This window comes from Phyllostomus discolor, chromosome 1 (assembly GCF_004126475.2).
Source record: "Phyllostomus discolor isolate MPI-MPIP mPhyDis1 chromosome 1, mPhyDis1.pri.v3, whole genome shotgun sequence".
Classification (NCBI taxonomy): Eukaryota; Metazoa; Chordata; class Mammalia; order Chiroptera; family Phyllostomidae; genus Phyllostomus; species Phyllostomus discolor.
This window is the reverse complement of record NC_040903.2, coordinates 188,405,014-188,421,549: the sequence shown is the minus strand read 5'-3', so window position 1 is coordinate 188,421,549 and position 16,536 is coordinate 188,405,014. Positions and strand designations below refer to the sequence as shown.

General features: G+C 38.4%; 1 protein-coding gene and 1 long non-coding RNA gene across 3 annotated transcripts in view; both read left to right on the top strand.

Annotated features, from left to right (window-relative positions):
- Positions 1-16,536, top strand: part of PPP2R5E (protein phosphatase 2 regulatory subunit B'epsilon) — a 142,085-nt gene that overhangs the window by 13,913 nt on the left and 111,636 nt on the right. The gene's annotated exons all lie outside the window — the stretch shown is intronic.
- LOC118497159 lies at positions 7,107-9,807 on the top strand. The gene is made up of 2 exons (XR_004899701.1): positions 7,107-8,261; positions 8,292-9,807. It is a non-coding gene; the product is annotated as an uncharacterized LOC118497159 (long non-coding RNA).

Here is a 16,536-nt window from a genome sequence, read left to right as displayed (position 1 = left end):
TCCCTGTGCAGTGTGGCATTTTTTTCTGGGCAAATGCTTTCACCAGATTTTCAGAGGAGTTTCCCCAAAGGTTAGGAACCGCTGCTTTGGGTGGTAGGCAGCAGTCACTCACTCAGAGCAGAGAGAGAGAATTTGTCCCATAATCCTTTTCTGTAGAAAGGAGATCACATGAAAAGAGGTTTCTTCTGCATGTCTCTTCCGATTTTTAATTCTTTTTGATATCAGACAGAATTTTAAAAGATGTTTGAAGGTAAAAGTGACTACGTGACTGCCCAGTGGTTGTTTGGAAAATTAAGCTAGGTGAATAGGACTACTAATGGTGAAACTGAGTGCGTCTGCGAAAAAGCATTTTTCCTGGACTATAGCTAGGGACCTGGAAGAAGTTGGGAGGAGAAACTCAAGTTATCTTTGCTGGTGAATAAATAGTTTATCTCTTATTTATTTTAAAAAAGATTTTGTTTATTTTTAGAGAGAGGGAAAGGGAGACAGAAAGAGGGAGAGAAATATTGATGTGAGAGGGAAACATAGATTTGTTGCTTTTGTTACATGCCCCCACTGGGGACCAAACCCACAACCCAGGCATGTGCCCTAACTGGGCACTGAACTGGAGGCCTTCTGCTTTGCAGAATGGTGCCCAGCAACTGAGCCACACTGGTCAGGGTAGTGAATAAATAGTTTGGAAGGAGAAGAGAAGCATTGTCTTTTGGTTCTGCTGTGTGCGTGGTGATGTAATACATGGTGCCACATTGAAGTTTCCAACAACACCAAGAGCGAGGATGTTTTCTATTAATTGGGCTAAGTAAGCAACTTGCCCAATCCTAACAGAGAGAACCAGGGTCGGGAACCCAGGCCTATCTGGTTCCAAAGCCAGTGCCTTCTCTATTATGTGCATTAGCAGATGAACACAGGTGAGCACTGGAGCCAATTGCCATCTTGCTGATGCTGTGCTGGGATGATTTAATAAGCAAATCATCTTACTACCTTTTGAAGGAACCTGAAAATTGTGAGGATACTGGAGTGATGAGAAAGAGGAGAAAAGAACAGGGAGAGCAGCCAGGTGGGCAGCAACACTGTGGAAAGTGGCACCTAGGTGGTGCTGGGGAAGATTCACGGTAGAGCAGTGGCCTCAGACTGCCCTCGGAAGGGCCAGGCAGTACAGCCAAGAGGCAAGAGGAAGGGCAGCTGGCACCTCTCCATGGTAGGAGGGGGGAAGATGCTGCTCGGGACTCTTGTAGGACTCAAATACTGTCACAGTAAAGGCTTGTCAGCCACAGGGTGGCTAGGGTTTGGTAAACTGGTAACTGGTATTAGGCAGCGTTGTCCTTTACCATTCATCTTTGTGTCTTTGGGAATTAGCTTATTCTTGGAAAGGGCATGGGTTTGAGTACAGGTGATAATCCTAGCTTTGTGAACTGAACTTTGTGAACCTCTTTGGAGCTTCTATTTCCACTTTTGGAAAATGGGACTGATACTTCCCAAGGTGGTTGTGAGGCATGAGATCAGGTGGGTAACTGCCTAATGTGTGGTCAGTTGCTTAATAAATATTCCTTTCCTTATCATTCTGTTTGTCATTGATTTTTCTTTGAGTCACTCCTCTGGACCTGGATCCTGTTTCAGAATACGTTGTCTTGTAAGGGAAGAGATCTGGCAAAAGTTCATCCATTTATGTAGGGACCATGAAAGACTTTCATTTTATGTTACATTTTAATTTAATTTGTGGTTGCTTATGCCTGGAACACTGTTCAAAGTAAAATGGTAAAACATTAAAAAGCACATGGAGAAGAACATCAGGATTTGGCATCATTTCAGGAAAAGTGCTGTCTTACAATGAGGAAGATACAGACTTCAGAATGATCCTTTACCGAAGCACCCCTGGAGGACAGTAGTCTGGAAACAGAAGGGGATACTCCTCTGCCACATCTTACAAGGAAACACAGTGAGACTTCAGAGTGGGTTCAGGTTCCTAAGGAGCTCTTTCATATTAGCAGTTTGGAAATCAGAGATACCCTGTGACTTGCACATTGTAGGCATATAACCCTTTTTTTTTGAATGGATACTTTGGAATCAAGGACATTTGTAGCAAAAGTGAGTTTCTTTTGAGGGTCACGAGGCTACTTCATCCTTTGTCTCATTAGGTTAATTTTCCAGAAACATAGTGAGTGATGCATCAGAAGAACTGGTGTTTTTCCCCAATTTGTGAGCAAAAGTTAAAATGACTTGAAAGCAGATTGATAACAAGGGACTTCTTAAAAGTAAAAGGGCATTTCAGGGCTCTGTGTTCAGCCTTGTCCTTCCATGCTTCCATCTATACTTGATCTCCATCTACAACTGATACAACAAACTGGTATTTTTAACAGTAACTGAGATCTAGAAATAATATTCCTTTCATGTTAAGAAAGCTTAAAGATGTTTTAATCAAAAACAGTTAAGATGAAGTTCTAAAACTTAACTTGGATGTGGCTGGATATAGGGGGAGCTCTGTCTGTAAGCTTTCAAGTATGAGGAACTTTGACATAACCTTTGGCTACTGAGAATGTACTTTACTACCTAGGTTTAGTTATTCTTTAAAGATTTTGGGTAGAGCTATGTTTTGTATTTAGATTTATATCTTAACATTGTAAAAGGCATTTCAACTAATGGTGGAATTTATTTAGGCTTTTCTGGTTTAGTGGGATGTTCTAGAAATAGTGTACACTTTAGATGCCCTTGGGCTTAGGACTGGTAGATCCTGTACTCACACTCTTGAATTATGGTGTGGCTTGAATGAAATAAATCACGTGCAAATGCTTTTCAAAGTATGTATGAAATAAACAGCTCTGAAAGGAATCTATGTATGGCCTGGCTAACTAGTCTCCTCCAAGGACCTTAAATTCTCATTTTTGTAATTGTTCTGTGGGCTGTGTAATTCAATCCATTCATTCATCAAATTTCTGAGCAGTATGATGCTCCAGGCCCTGCCCTGGGAACACACTGATGAGCAAAACAAGGTTGACTAGGCTCTTCTTCTCAAAAGGCCATTGTAGCTGGAGGTCAGAGACTGATGGGGCTATTTAGGTTGTCAGGACCAAGTCATTCAGGCTGGTTACAGTTTATCCTTGATCCTGACCTTGTACACATACATAAATACACACCCATAGAATATATAAATCACCCATAAAATCCTTACCCAGTCATGAGGTATATTTTCTCCTCAGGTGTGTATATTCTTGTACTACACTTAAATAATTTTCTTGTTCTACGCAATGATTAATAGCATTGTAATTACTGTGAAATCATCTTATTATTGGAGTTGGAATTAGAAAAGGTTCTTTTATCATGTAACATTGTACTCATCATTATATGGTACTGAAGTGTATTTGAAGATAACTGGAAGATTAAGATAGTCTTATTGCTGGAGTTGGAATTTAGAAAGTTCTTTCTTGTCACAATAACACCATGCTTGTTCTTTGATGATACGGAGATTTCTTTGAAAACAAATCACTTAATCATTGCTTACTTTTAAGAAAACATTACCAATTTAATTTCAGACTATAAACATAAAAAGTACAAAATGTCCTTTTAAAACTAAGTAAAATCCACCTGCATGTCTAGCTACATGCTCTATAGGTGGCTCTATGTTATTGAAGTTCATGATCTTAAGTTTTCATGTATTTGAATTCATTGTTTCATGAACTGACACTTGGAATAGTGGGAGACATAATACAGTAGATTTCATTCATTAAAAGAATAAAGGTTTAGAAGATTTTAGAGGTAAGAATTACTGTCAGCACTAATTGAAGTTCATTAAATAAGGATGCAAGCAACAGTAAGACTACAGTTAGGCAAAGCAATTAACATCGGTGGTATTATGGTTACTGTGAAGACTGGAAAAATAAATAATTGAAAGTATTTTAAATTTGACAAATTGAATGAAGTTAAAAATTGAGTCCACCTCCTTTTCACTTGCTAATTTTAAATTTTCTTGAGCTATTAAGATTTAAATTATTTTGTGTTATCTTTGCTGCATTCTGTGGGTGGTGAAAATTGAGTGGAGTGAGTGCTTTTCAGTACCAGTGCTTGAAGCAGAACTGGATTTGAGATGGTTTACATAAGAGAGAAAGCATCATCTATGATTATCTCAGTTTCTGGCCTGTAGGAGAGTCCAACAAAATAAATAAATAAATGAAAAGACTTTAGAATTCGGAGTTTTGACAGTGTTTCAGTGACCACTCTTATACCTTAATGGTTAATAAATTTCAAAATAATTTTAGAATCACTTGATGATTAGTCACATAATGTGGAACCAGTCCTTTGAGTACAAATCTATATTTAATATTAACATATTGGTGAAATTATGTATATTTTTTATGGTTTTACTTAATGGAATATTATTTTCCCTTTGCTTGATAATATAAGTAGGACAGTACACCTACACATTTTTTTGCTAGAAACATCCCCCCTTTTTTTTGAGCAAGGCTATTTATAATTCTATACTATCTCTTAAGCAAATAATTTCTTCACATTAAGGTATTGGAGTTAATGGTAGATACACATTTCTCTCCATAAATGCAGGGATAATTGAGCAGTTATTTGCCTCCTTCTTGGTGAGACAGTCAAGAAGTTTTGATTGACTCATTTGTAAAAGATGAGAGATCAAAAACTTCTTTTTTTTAAAAAAAATCTTATTTATTTATTTTTAGAGAGGGAAGGGAGGGAGAAAGAGAGAGAGAGAGAAACATCAGTGTGTGGTTGCTGGGGGCTGTGGCCTGCAACCCAGGCATGTGCCCTGACTGGGAATCGAACCTGAGATGCTTTGGTTCACAGCCTGCGCTCAATCCACTGAGCTACGCCAGCCAGGGCCAAAAACTTCTTCATAGGGTGATTTTGAGGGTTGATTAAGTTAATATAGTGTTACCCTTAAGTTAACGTTAAGGGTAGGTTCCAGATCATGGTGTCATACAAATGTTAGCTGTCTCTGCCATTGTTGTTGATGTTGTTATTATTTATTTATAATCTGCAATTATATATACCATATATAATATATAATATATAATTACAGGTTTTATATGTATATATATATATAAAATCTGTATTTACTTATAATCTGTATTTTAAGAGTTAGGTTTCAAGTGGATCTTTTAAAGATGATTTATTTCTGTAATTTATGTTTAGGGAAGTAGCTGTTTGTTTTTTAAAATCCATTAAGTCTAACTATAGACTAAATTGTTTAAGTAAAACAATATATCACTATATAGTGCATTTGCTAATGAACTTTAAAAAGTATTTAAAAGCATTTTTGAGTGAAGTAACATTTAGAAACTGTCAATGTCAGTATGTTACTGGATCCAAGGTCTAGTCTAGCCAAGTGTGAGCTGCTTTGCTTTATGGGAGGGGTTGAAGCATTTTGTTCACCTGTTTTTCCCAGCTGGTGTGTGTCATGTGTTGGGGGGGACTGGGGCGTTGGGTGTGGGTCATGACACTGAACGGTGACACATTGGGAGGGGATATTGGTGGTTGCTAAGGGGTTGGTGAATGTTACCTGGACAGATGGGAAATAGCTATTAACTTCACATCTTTCATTAAGTGGGAACATTGAAAATTAAAAAAAAACATCAAAAGGTATTCCTAGGAGTTTTACAAAAGTATCTTTGGAGCAGGTGGCTTACAATATGAATTTCATGTGTGTTAGAAATTTTTTCTTCATCTGTTTTTACCTGAAGCTGTTTTTATGAACTGAAATTATGGATTTGTTGAGCACCTATAATTTTGATTAGCAGTGAAACCTGTACTTAGTCTTTATTCAGACCTAGAAAGTTTTTTCCTTTTTCTCCCTCATGGAATGTTACAGTTATTACAGTGTCCAAACCACTCATTTCTTACACCTGTCTCAAGATAAGGAGTGTCATCACTGACATGTCTTCAGTTTCTGTTGAGATGAGGAAATGTATTCAACCCAGTGGATCTTTTTTGCTTTCATAAATGAATTAAAATAAAAGTGTGAATGAAAATATTCACAAAGTCAACATGTACATATAATTCGAAGTGAGTATAGAATGAGGGAAACAAAGATTCCAAGAAATAACTGGCAGTTCATGTGTGGGTGAATTGGAATGTCAATCAGAAGTCTCCCTTCCAAGTTACCTTCCTGAGCTGGTAGATGCTGATGTTTCTGTTCTACCTTGAGTTCTTACATTTTCTAAAGATTTTAAATAAAGACTCCCAGACTTAACAATGAAAGTCTCAGTCAAGGCAGGATACTGTTGGTGTCTATATGTTTTACTTCAGCTTTTTTGGAGCACAAGACAGTTCCCTATAAGCTGTCCCCCCCCCCCCCCCCCCCCCGCACCTGTTTAAACATTTTTTTTAGAGAATTTCTTACATTTAGTTTTTTTCTACTCTGTATTTTTCCTTCCTCAGTTGTTTGGCAGATGGGTTTCCTTAGGGCAGACAGAGCTATGGCGAGGTCGGAAGTATAGAGGTAGCGTGGGAGGCTGGGTAGACTGATGACAAAGACACAAAGATGTTGCATGTCCCGCAGGGTAGGTTTGTCAGCCAGCCAGCCAGCCAGCCAGCCAGTGTTAGAATTCCAGCCAGTTTTCCTTGCATGTCAGGTGACGTTGGACAAATGACCTTCTGCCTCACTTTGCTCATCTGTAAAGTGATAATATCATCTGCCTTGCAAGATTAGTTTGAGATGTGACGTACGTCAAATGCCTAGACCAGCGCTGACACATGGCAGGCATTTGGTCATTGACCGTTTTTACGATATTTCCAACCTTGAGGTCTGGGACCACGTTGATTCATGACTGAATCCCCACCATCTAGGGTACCGCCCCAATTACATCTTCACCGCCCCATGAGTACCTGTTGAATGAAACTGTCCTTTCAGCTGGGAAGGGGATTTTTCGTGTATATAAGATGGTGCTGACTCACAAAATCACTTCTTACACATTCCTTTTTCTTTTCTAGTTTGTTTCTTAAATATTCTTTTAAAGAGCTTTAAAAAATATTTATTTATTTATTTTTAGAGAGAGGAGAAGAGAGGGACAAAGGGACGGAGAGAAACATCAATGTGTGGTTGCCTCTCGTGCACCCCCAACTGGGGACCTGACCTGAGACCCAGGCATGTGTCCTGACTGGGAATCGAACCAGTGACCTTTTGGTTTGCAGGCCAGCACTCTATCACTGAGCCATACCAGCCAGGGCTAAAGAACTTTAAAATGCAGAGTGTTTTTGTTCAATGTCGTTCTATAGTAAACTGAGCATAGCTTTAAAGACAAAGGTTTATGATTATGGCCCGCAGTGGTTAGCTGAAAAGGTGCTGCTTTGGACAAACAGTCTCCTCAGTATGAAAGGCTTCAGATTATCAACAGTTGCCAAGTGCTTTGACAGGCTCTGAGCATAAGTTTCCTTTTCTGGTTTTATCCTCAGCCATTTCAGCTGTGATTGAGAGCTGGCAGTGTCTCTGCGTGTAAGGAGATACAGAATGAGTGTTTACTGAATGTATGAATGAATATGGCGATTGTTGTATCAAAATTTAGTGAGCTCTATATTAGGTAGTATTTATTTGATCAGCTTTGGAGAGCAGATATAGTATACAAACATTAAATGAATTTCAGTGTAGCTGCATTAACAATAAAAACAACTCAGTTTCTAGTCGCATCTCAGGTTTACACCAGACAGAGATTTGCTGATTCACAACAATTGTTGCTGGCACTAACCTGGTGCTTTACTGCTCTCCTTGGAATACAACATAGAAAACTTTTCACTGGACTGGAACGCAGGACCTGAAAATCATTACCTTTGTATTGTCTCTTCTGGGTAGATTTGTGGGGGAGGTGTGCGTGCAAGAGTGAGCTGTGGGAGAGTAAAATATTCTAGTTCTTTCTTTCCTTCTCGCCTGGCCCCTCTTGCCTTGTAGGGGTTTATGTCAGCTCAGAGGCACTAGTTCTGGCTCATGGTGATTAATGAAAGATGAGTGCTATAAAAGTTACTGCTCTGGTCCTCTGTGTAGTTTCTTTTTCCTCTTAGATGGACTTTTCTCTTCACCCAGCCTGTCTTTTACTTTTGTTTGATGTGTATTTAGGACATTGAAAAAGCTTACTTTAATTCTGGCCTTAGGCAATCATAATTAAAAAGGAAAAGTTTCTGTTTGCTGTTGCAAGAAGCCTCCTTCTACCTCTTGCTTCCTACCCCCTACAATTGTACATTTTTTAATACTCAAGAAGAGAATTTTAGATTATTCTTGTTTCTATCCCTGTATTAGTAAGTATAATTAAGAGGTGGGAAGATTTGATGTGTATAATTAAGAGGTGGGAAGATTTGATGTGGTTTGCTAAATTTCTGAATAACAGGAGAAACATAATGGTCCATATTTTTAAAAATCTGTGCATGGTATTTGGGAAGATTTTCTTTTACTAAAAATCTCATTTCCAGGAGTCTTCACGTTGTTATACATAATTTGATAAGACAATCTGTCCTTGTTCTTCGTACTTGAAGGAGATGCAGTGTATATTCTCAGGAGACCTGGGTGTGACCCTGAGAGGCCTTTCTTTGATGAGCGTACCTTCAGAAACAGGGGTAATCGGGGTCTGTCTCCAGGAATTTTTTTTTTTCTCGAAAACTCATTTCCACATGTCAAATGTAAACTAGGCCCGTAAACTGTAGCAAGCGCTTTCATTTAACCATCGAAACATTTTCTGTTTTAGTTCCAAATAAGGTAATTTCTCCCCCACCCATTAGATATTTAAGTTTCCCATTTTTTGAGGGTGAGTGGGGTCATTCATTGCTGTTTACTTCTTTTTGTGATAATAGATGAGCTGTTTCAGAAATCCAGCTAGTCAGCTTATAATAATATTAATGTTAGATTTTTAGAGTTTGGAAAGCTCTGTTAGCAGAACACATATACAGGGAGGATTCTACTTAATTTATAGGGTACCTTGAAAGAACTGTAAATGTTTTAGTTTTTAAAATTGTATGTCAGAAATAACTTTTAAGAGAGAAATAGTCTAGAAGGAGATACCAAGAAACTGTAAATAGTGGGTATCTTTGGGGAATAGGAGTGGAGGGTTTCACTCTCTACCTTCACATTGAAAAAACAGTCCTTTATCCAACCATCATCATCTACCCATCTGTCTGTATCAGCAAAGGAAGAGAAATCCAGCTTGTGATCTATTTAATATAATTGGTTTCTTCTCTATAAGCAAAGAGCATTAATTGTTTATCTATGTAGATCACCTTGAAAAAGCATTAGTTTTGATGTTCAGCAGGAGGGGAAAGTACTTAGTAATTTTCAGAAATGGTGCATGGGGCATTGAAAAGAGAAATTCTATTGGTGTGAAATCTTCTATTCTCCCTGTTTTCTGAGATTCTTATCGTGGTATTTCTCTGCATAAAGAACTCAGCTCCTTGGCTGTCATACCACACTTTAATGAACAACACTGTAATTTGTGACTTGTGCTCTCTCCTTTTCATCAACTCAGTACCATCATGCCCTGTCTCTATCAATTTACTTCAGAACTGAAATTTTGTTTTTGTGTAATGCCATTTAGAGAAACCAAGAGCATTTAGTGGTTTACATTGAATTTGGGGGATAAGAAGATAATTAAATCAGCTTTTGCTGCTTAAGAAACTACTCCAAAACTTGGTGGCTTAAAAACAGCCATTTCTTTACTTTAGCATTCTGTGGTTGGACATTTTGGGTTGGTTTCAACTGTGTGATGGTCTGGATCTCCTCTAGGCTCACTCTCGCATCTGTAGTCAGCTGACAGTTGATGGTCACTTTTGCTGTGTCAGTCTTATCATCTAGCAGGTTAGTCTGGGTTGTGGTTCTCTAGAGCGCTAAGAGAAGGCAAGTGCAAATGCTGAAGTACTTTTGAAATCTCTGCTTACGTTATGTTTGCTATTATCCCGTTGGTCAGAGCAAGTTTCAAGGCAAGCTGAAATTCCAGGGATAAAGAAAGATTCCACCTTTTTGTTGGAGGAGGTCTAAAATTATACTGCAGTGGCATGAATACAAGGAGGGAAAGAATTTGTGGCCATTTTTGCAGTCTGCCATAGATATTCTGAGGACTCCAAATCTTGGTTCAATGGCTATTGTCTCTACTTTGAAATATATCTCGAATCCAACCATTTCTCACTATCTCCTCTGCCACCTCCTAGTCCAAACCACTATTATCTTTGCCCCTAACAGGTTCCCTGCTTCCACCCTTGCCCACTGTGCAATATAGAGCAACCAGAACAAACTTTTGAAAATGGTCTCTCGTTCTGATCTCATTCATAATAAAATTTAAATTCCCTGCTGAGGCTACAAAATTTTACATATGGCCCTCTTCTGATCTCATAGCACTCTCCTCCTCATACATTCTATTCCGGCTATACTTCCCTTCTTGCTGTTTCTCAAATACACTAAACATGATCTTGTTCCAGGGCTTCGCATTTGCTGTTTTCTTGCCAGTTATTCAGCATGGCCTCCTCCATTTCTTTGAAGCCTGTCTTTATATGTCACCTTCTCAGGCCTTCACTGATATACCTACGTAAAATAATGTTCATTCCTACCAATTTCTGGCTTGCTTTATTTTGCTTCATAGCACTTACCACCACCACCTGACACTTGTTTAGGTTCTGTCTCCTCCAGTTAGACACTGTAAACTCCATGAGGACAGAGACTTTGAGTGTTTATCCCCAGTTCCTAGAACAGTGCTTGGTGCAGGGTACATGCTTCATGAGTCCTGGTGGAGTAACTATTGAGTGAAACTCATCGCCTAGTTTTAGTGGTGGCCCTTTCCCAGAGCTGGAAAGGCCTGTGTCTCCTCATTACTGGGTGAGAGGCAGCCTATCTCCTCCTCATGCCTGAAGCTCAGCTGGACTAGTGTAGTGATATTTAATGAAGTGTTCATCCTATTCTGCTTAAAAAAATTTGAGCAATTTTAAGCTGATGATATTTGGATCATTTATAAATACCTATCTTCATGGATTTAGAAATACAATCATTCCATTTTATACTGATAGTTTACAAAAATGCATAAATATACATTTTTTTTTTCTTGCAGAGAGTAGCACATGGAACAAGCACTGTGGGTTAGATATGGAGGCTCAGGTAGTTGTGGTGGTGTTTTCTTTCTCCTTGTACTCTTGAAATTCCTTCAGTTCCCCAAGCCTCCTTTTTTTTTTTTTAGATCTGTGTTCCAAATTTCTCAGGCCCCTATGGGATGGGTCTGGCTTTCTGTGAGCTGTGGCTAAGCTGGGTTTAGGGTTGCTGTCCTACAAGTCTAATTTGTCTCTCAAGTGGCTTTCTTATAGCTGCTCCTGAGGCTTTGAATTTGAATTGTTAGTCTACAGGAGATAACCGTTTGCAGGTATGTGTTTGTAACATACAATCAAACCTCTAATTTGGAATAATGAGATGGAATGAGAATGAGTAGGAGGAAGGGCAGTCTGGCTTAGTGAAATCTCTGAATGACAGAAGGTTGAAAAATAAGGGCAATTGTATGATTTTTAAATTATAGTGCATAGGACAAAGATATAACTGGGACATAATGAGCCATGTGGAAATATTTACAGTTGACAACAGGCCTGTAGACCAAGGTAAGAGTTTTAAGCAGCAGAGTCTGTGTAGGAGTTATTTGACCCAGGATTTGAAGGCAAATTCAAAGAACTCGAGAGATCATTAATTTCTTTTTTCTTTTTGAAGATTATTTATTTATTTATTTTTAGAGAGAAGGGAAGGGAGGAAGAAAGTGAGGGAAAGAAACATCGATGTGAGAAACATCAATTGGTTGCCTCTTATACATGCCCCAACCAGGGACAGAACCGGCAACCTAGGCATGTGTATTAGCTGGAAATTGAACCAGCAACCTTTTTTTTTTGCTTTGTGGAACAGTGCCCAACCAACTGAGCCACCGCAGTCAAGGCTGTGACTGACTTCTTTCACTTAGCATAATGTTTTCATGGTTCATCAGTGTTGTGGCATTCATCAGTACTTTTATGTCTATCATGGTTGAATAATATTCCATTATAACACATTTATTTATCTGTTCATCAGTTGGTGAACATTTGGGTTGTTTCCACATTTTCACCATTATGAGTAATACTACTTTGTTTTTGTATGAGCTTATAAGAGTATTCTAAACTTGCTTGGTTAAATATCTTAGGAGTGGAATTGCTGGGTCATGGTAACTCTATAGTTAAAGTTTTGAGGAATTGCCAAAATGGTTTCCAAAACAGCTACCCCATTTTGCTTTCCCACTAGTGATATATAAAGAATCCAGTTTCTCTACATCCTTGTCAACACTGGCTATTTTTTTGTCTTTTTGATCATAGCCATCCTATTGGGTGTGATTTCTGTGATGGCTCATGATGTTGAACATCTTTGCATATGCTTATTGGCCACTGGTGTATCTTCTTTGGAGAAATGTCTCTAAATCAGGTGCCCATTTTTGGTTTGTCGTTTTTTTTTTTTTTTTTGAATTGCAAGAGTTCCTTTTATATTCTGAGTGCAAGTCTTTATCAAATATATGATTTGTAAATATTTTCTCTCATTCATTGGGGATTGTCTTTTTACTTTCCTGAGAATATCCTTTGAAGCAGAAGTTTTTATCTTGATGAGGTCCCCATTTGCCATATTTTTCTGTGTATAATATGCACTTTTTTGCTCAAATTTTTGAGGGAAAAATAAAGATGTGCATTTTACATGGATAGTACTAACTCCATATCTGTACAAATGTTTTTAATTATTTTATTTATGCTCATACATTAAAAGTATAACTCTTAAGCCCTGGCTGGCGTAGCTCAGTGGATTGAGCGCGGGCTGGGAACCAAAGTGTCCCAGGTTCGATTCCCAGCCAGGGTACATTCCTGGGTTGCAGGCCAGAACCCCCAGCAACCGCACATTGATGTCTCTCTCTCTCTCTCTCTCTCTCTCCCTCCCCCTCCCTTCCCTCTCTAAAAATAAATAAATAAAGTCTTAAAAAAAAAAAAAAAAAAAAGTATAACTCTTGAAAGTGATAACAATATCTGTATGCAAAATACTACCCTGGAATATGGCAGTTTTATTCTTAAATATAAATAAGTAAAAAATTGAATTAAAAAATTAAAATGAAGGATTTTTCCCCCTGAAAGTTTGGGCCAAAAAATATGAGTGCACATTATACACGGCAAAATAGGTTATCTGTTTTTCTTTTATTGCCTGTCCTTTTCTTACTGCTATCTATCTATCTATTTATTTATTTAACAGATTTTATTTATATACTTTTAGAGAGAGAAGAGAAGGAGAAAGACTGAGAGAGAAACATTGGTTGATCGGTTGCCTCACATGCTCCCTGTCTGGGGACGGAGTCCGCAACCCAGGCATGTGCACTGATCACGAATCTAACCTGTGATCTTCCGCTTTGTGGGACAAAGCCTCACCAGCTGAGCCACACTAGTCAGAGTTCTTACTGCTTTTTAATCCCTAGCTATTCTGCAGAATTTTGTGCTAGGAACAAGAGAGTCAGGGTTTTAGTTGATTCTGTCACTGATAAACTGGTTGACAGTAGGCAAGTCACTGTCTGTCCTGCCTATATCTGTCTGTCTTCTACAAAAATGTTTTCCTAAAAATCCAAGCTGATCTTGTCATTTCCCTCTTCACAGATGTTCACTGGTTTTCCTTTACTCCCAAAAGATATACTCTAAACACTTAAGTTTGGCATTTAAAGTTCTCCCAAGAGCTGTCCTGCTCTATTTCTTTGGACCATCTTCCCTAAAGATGTCGAAGATCTCACCAATGTCTAAACCTATGTGGAGTATCTTACCTACATCTCAATCTGTCATACCTTTCTCCTGCTTCATTACTCTGCATGTTCTTTTTTTCTTAACTAAGTGCCTCCCTCATACCTTACTTCTCTTTCTGTAGTGAAAGGGAGAAAGATCTCCCTACATATCCTTTTACAATCTAGGGCAAATGTTCATTGTTGTGTCTGGGCAGTACCTGGCACACAGTACATGTTTAGTAACTATTTGTTGAATGAGTGATCGAAAGAAATACTACCTTTTCTTGAAAGTCTTGCCAGGCTTTTTATGCCAAGTTGTTATTTACTCTCTTGGATTCCTAGAATATATATATATATATTTTTAAATCCTCATCTGAGGACATGTTTATTAATTTTAGAGACAGGGGAAGGGAGATAGAGGTAGAGAAACATAGATTGGTTGCCTCTTATACACATCATGACGGGGACTGTTGGCTTAAGTGCCATTCCCCAACCAGGGACCAAATCTGCAACCCAGGCATGTGCAATGACTGGGAATTGAACCTTTCAGTTCAAGGGATGATGCTCCAACCAACTAAGCCACTCTGGCCAGGGTCCTAGAGTGTATACTTTTTGATATCCATGATAATAGGCCACACTGTTTTCTAATTTACTTGTAATATCTTCCTGTCTCACCCATTGATACCCAGGGAGGCAGGTGCTGTGTCCACTATGTTCCCAGCTGAATTTCTGGCATGTGTAGTAGAGTGGTTGCCTGTGAATGGATGAATTTTTCTGGAGAACTCTGTTACGAGAACTCTGAAAGAGGGGATGCATCTAGTCTAGATTGTGGTTCTCATCTGTCGTGAATTATGGATTAGTTTAGACTTCAGATTGTAAGAGTATGTGCAGAGCACATGAGGAGTTAAAGAATTAGAAAAAGGTACTCTCCACATTGCGGTCCATACTTTGACAGCGACTGGAGACAGAATGGCTCTGAGAACACAACCTCCCTTTTCTGGTCTTTTGAGTGTAGGGAAGAAGTAGGGAGAGCAGAGTGAATGGCAGAGTTGAGCACATGAACAGGTTGTTATTACTATTCTATAATGCCCGCTGTTTATGTGGATTTCCTCAATTTTAAAGTAGCTACTATCAAGTTTAATTATCTTTTTAACCTTACAGGTGTAAAACTACCTTTGGTGTCTTTGGAAACTTCTTTGGGAGTTACCAGATTATAAAATCCTACTAATGCTGTGAGATTTCTTCTAGCTCTAAGATTTTGTGGTTCAAGGCTTTGTCTTTGCCATGAACTATTTTTTGATTACTTTATTCCTGAGTGGTCTCTTTTTAACCTAAGTCATTCAAGCCATATTTCTGTGTACTGCATCATAACATTAATTTATTCAGCAAACGTTGTACTAGGAATTTTCTAGGTGCTAGGGTGACCAAGGTAATAAATTAGCCTTAATTTAACAGTATTTATTGAACGGGGATTTTATGCTATGGCCTGGGCATAAAGTGTGAATAAGACAGACAAGGATCTTGCATTATACTGGTTGTAGCTTTCTTTCTTTTTTTTTTTTTTTTGAAGTATAGTTTATTGATTATGCTATCACAGTTGTCCCATTTTTTTTCTCCCCTCATTCCCTGTCAGTCTACACCCCTGCCCCCTCACCAGCATTTCCCATGCCCTTTATCATCACGTTCATCGGTCGTACATATAAGTTCTTTGGATTCTCCATTTCCTATACTATTCTTAACTCCCCCCTGTCTATTTTATACCAACCATTTATGCTTCTTATTCCCTGTATTTTTCTCCATCCTCCCCCTACCCCCTTCCTGCTATTAACCCTCCATGTGAACTCCATTTATGTGATTCTGTTCCTGTTGTTTGCTTAGTCTGTTTTTGGGTTTTTTTTTTTAGGTTTGCTTGTTGATGGTTGTGAGCTGTCATTTTACTGTTCATATTTTTGATCATCTTCCTTTTCTTAGATAAATCCCTTTAATATTTCATATAATAAGGGCTTGGTGATGATGAACTCCTTTAACTTAACCTGATAGGGGAAGCACTTTATCTGCCCTTCCTTTCTAAATGATAGCTTTGCTGGATAGAGTCATCTTGGATGTAGGTCCTTGCCGTTCGTGACTTGGAATACTTCTTTCCAGCCTCTTCTTGTCTGTAAGGTTTCTTTTGGGAAATCAGCTGATAGTCTTATGGGAACTTCTTTGTAGGTAACTCTCTCCTTTCCTTTTGCTGCTTTTAAGATTTTCTCCTTATCTTTAACCTTGGCTAATGTAATTGTGATGTGCCTTGGTGTGTGCTTCCTTGGGTCCAACTTCTTTGGGACTCTTTGAGCTTCCTGAATTTCTTGGAAATCTATTTCCTTTGCCAGATTGGGGAAATTCTCCTTCATTATGTTTCCAAATAAGTTTTCAATTTCTTGCTTTTCCTTTTCTCCTTCTGGCACCCCTATGACTTGGGTGTTGTAATGTTTAAACCTGTCCTGTAGGTTTCTAAGCCTCATTTTTTTTGAAGTCTTGTTTCTTCATTCTGTTCCTGCTTGAATGTTTATTTTTTCCTTCTGGTCCAAATAGCTGATTTGAGTCTCCATTTCCTTCCTTCACTGTTGGTTCCCTGTATATTTTTCTTTATTTCACTTTGCATAGTCTTCACTTTTTCCTCTATGTTTTGACCATACTCAACCATTTCTGTGAGCATCCTGATTATCAGTGTTTTGAGCTGTGCACCTGATAGGTTGGCTATCTCTTCATTGCTTAGTTGTATTTTTGGAGTTTTGATCTGTTCTTTCATTTGGGCCATATTTCTTTG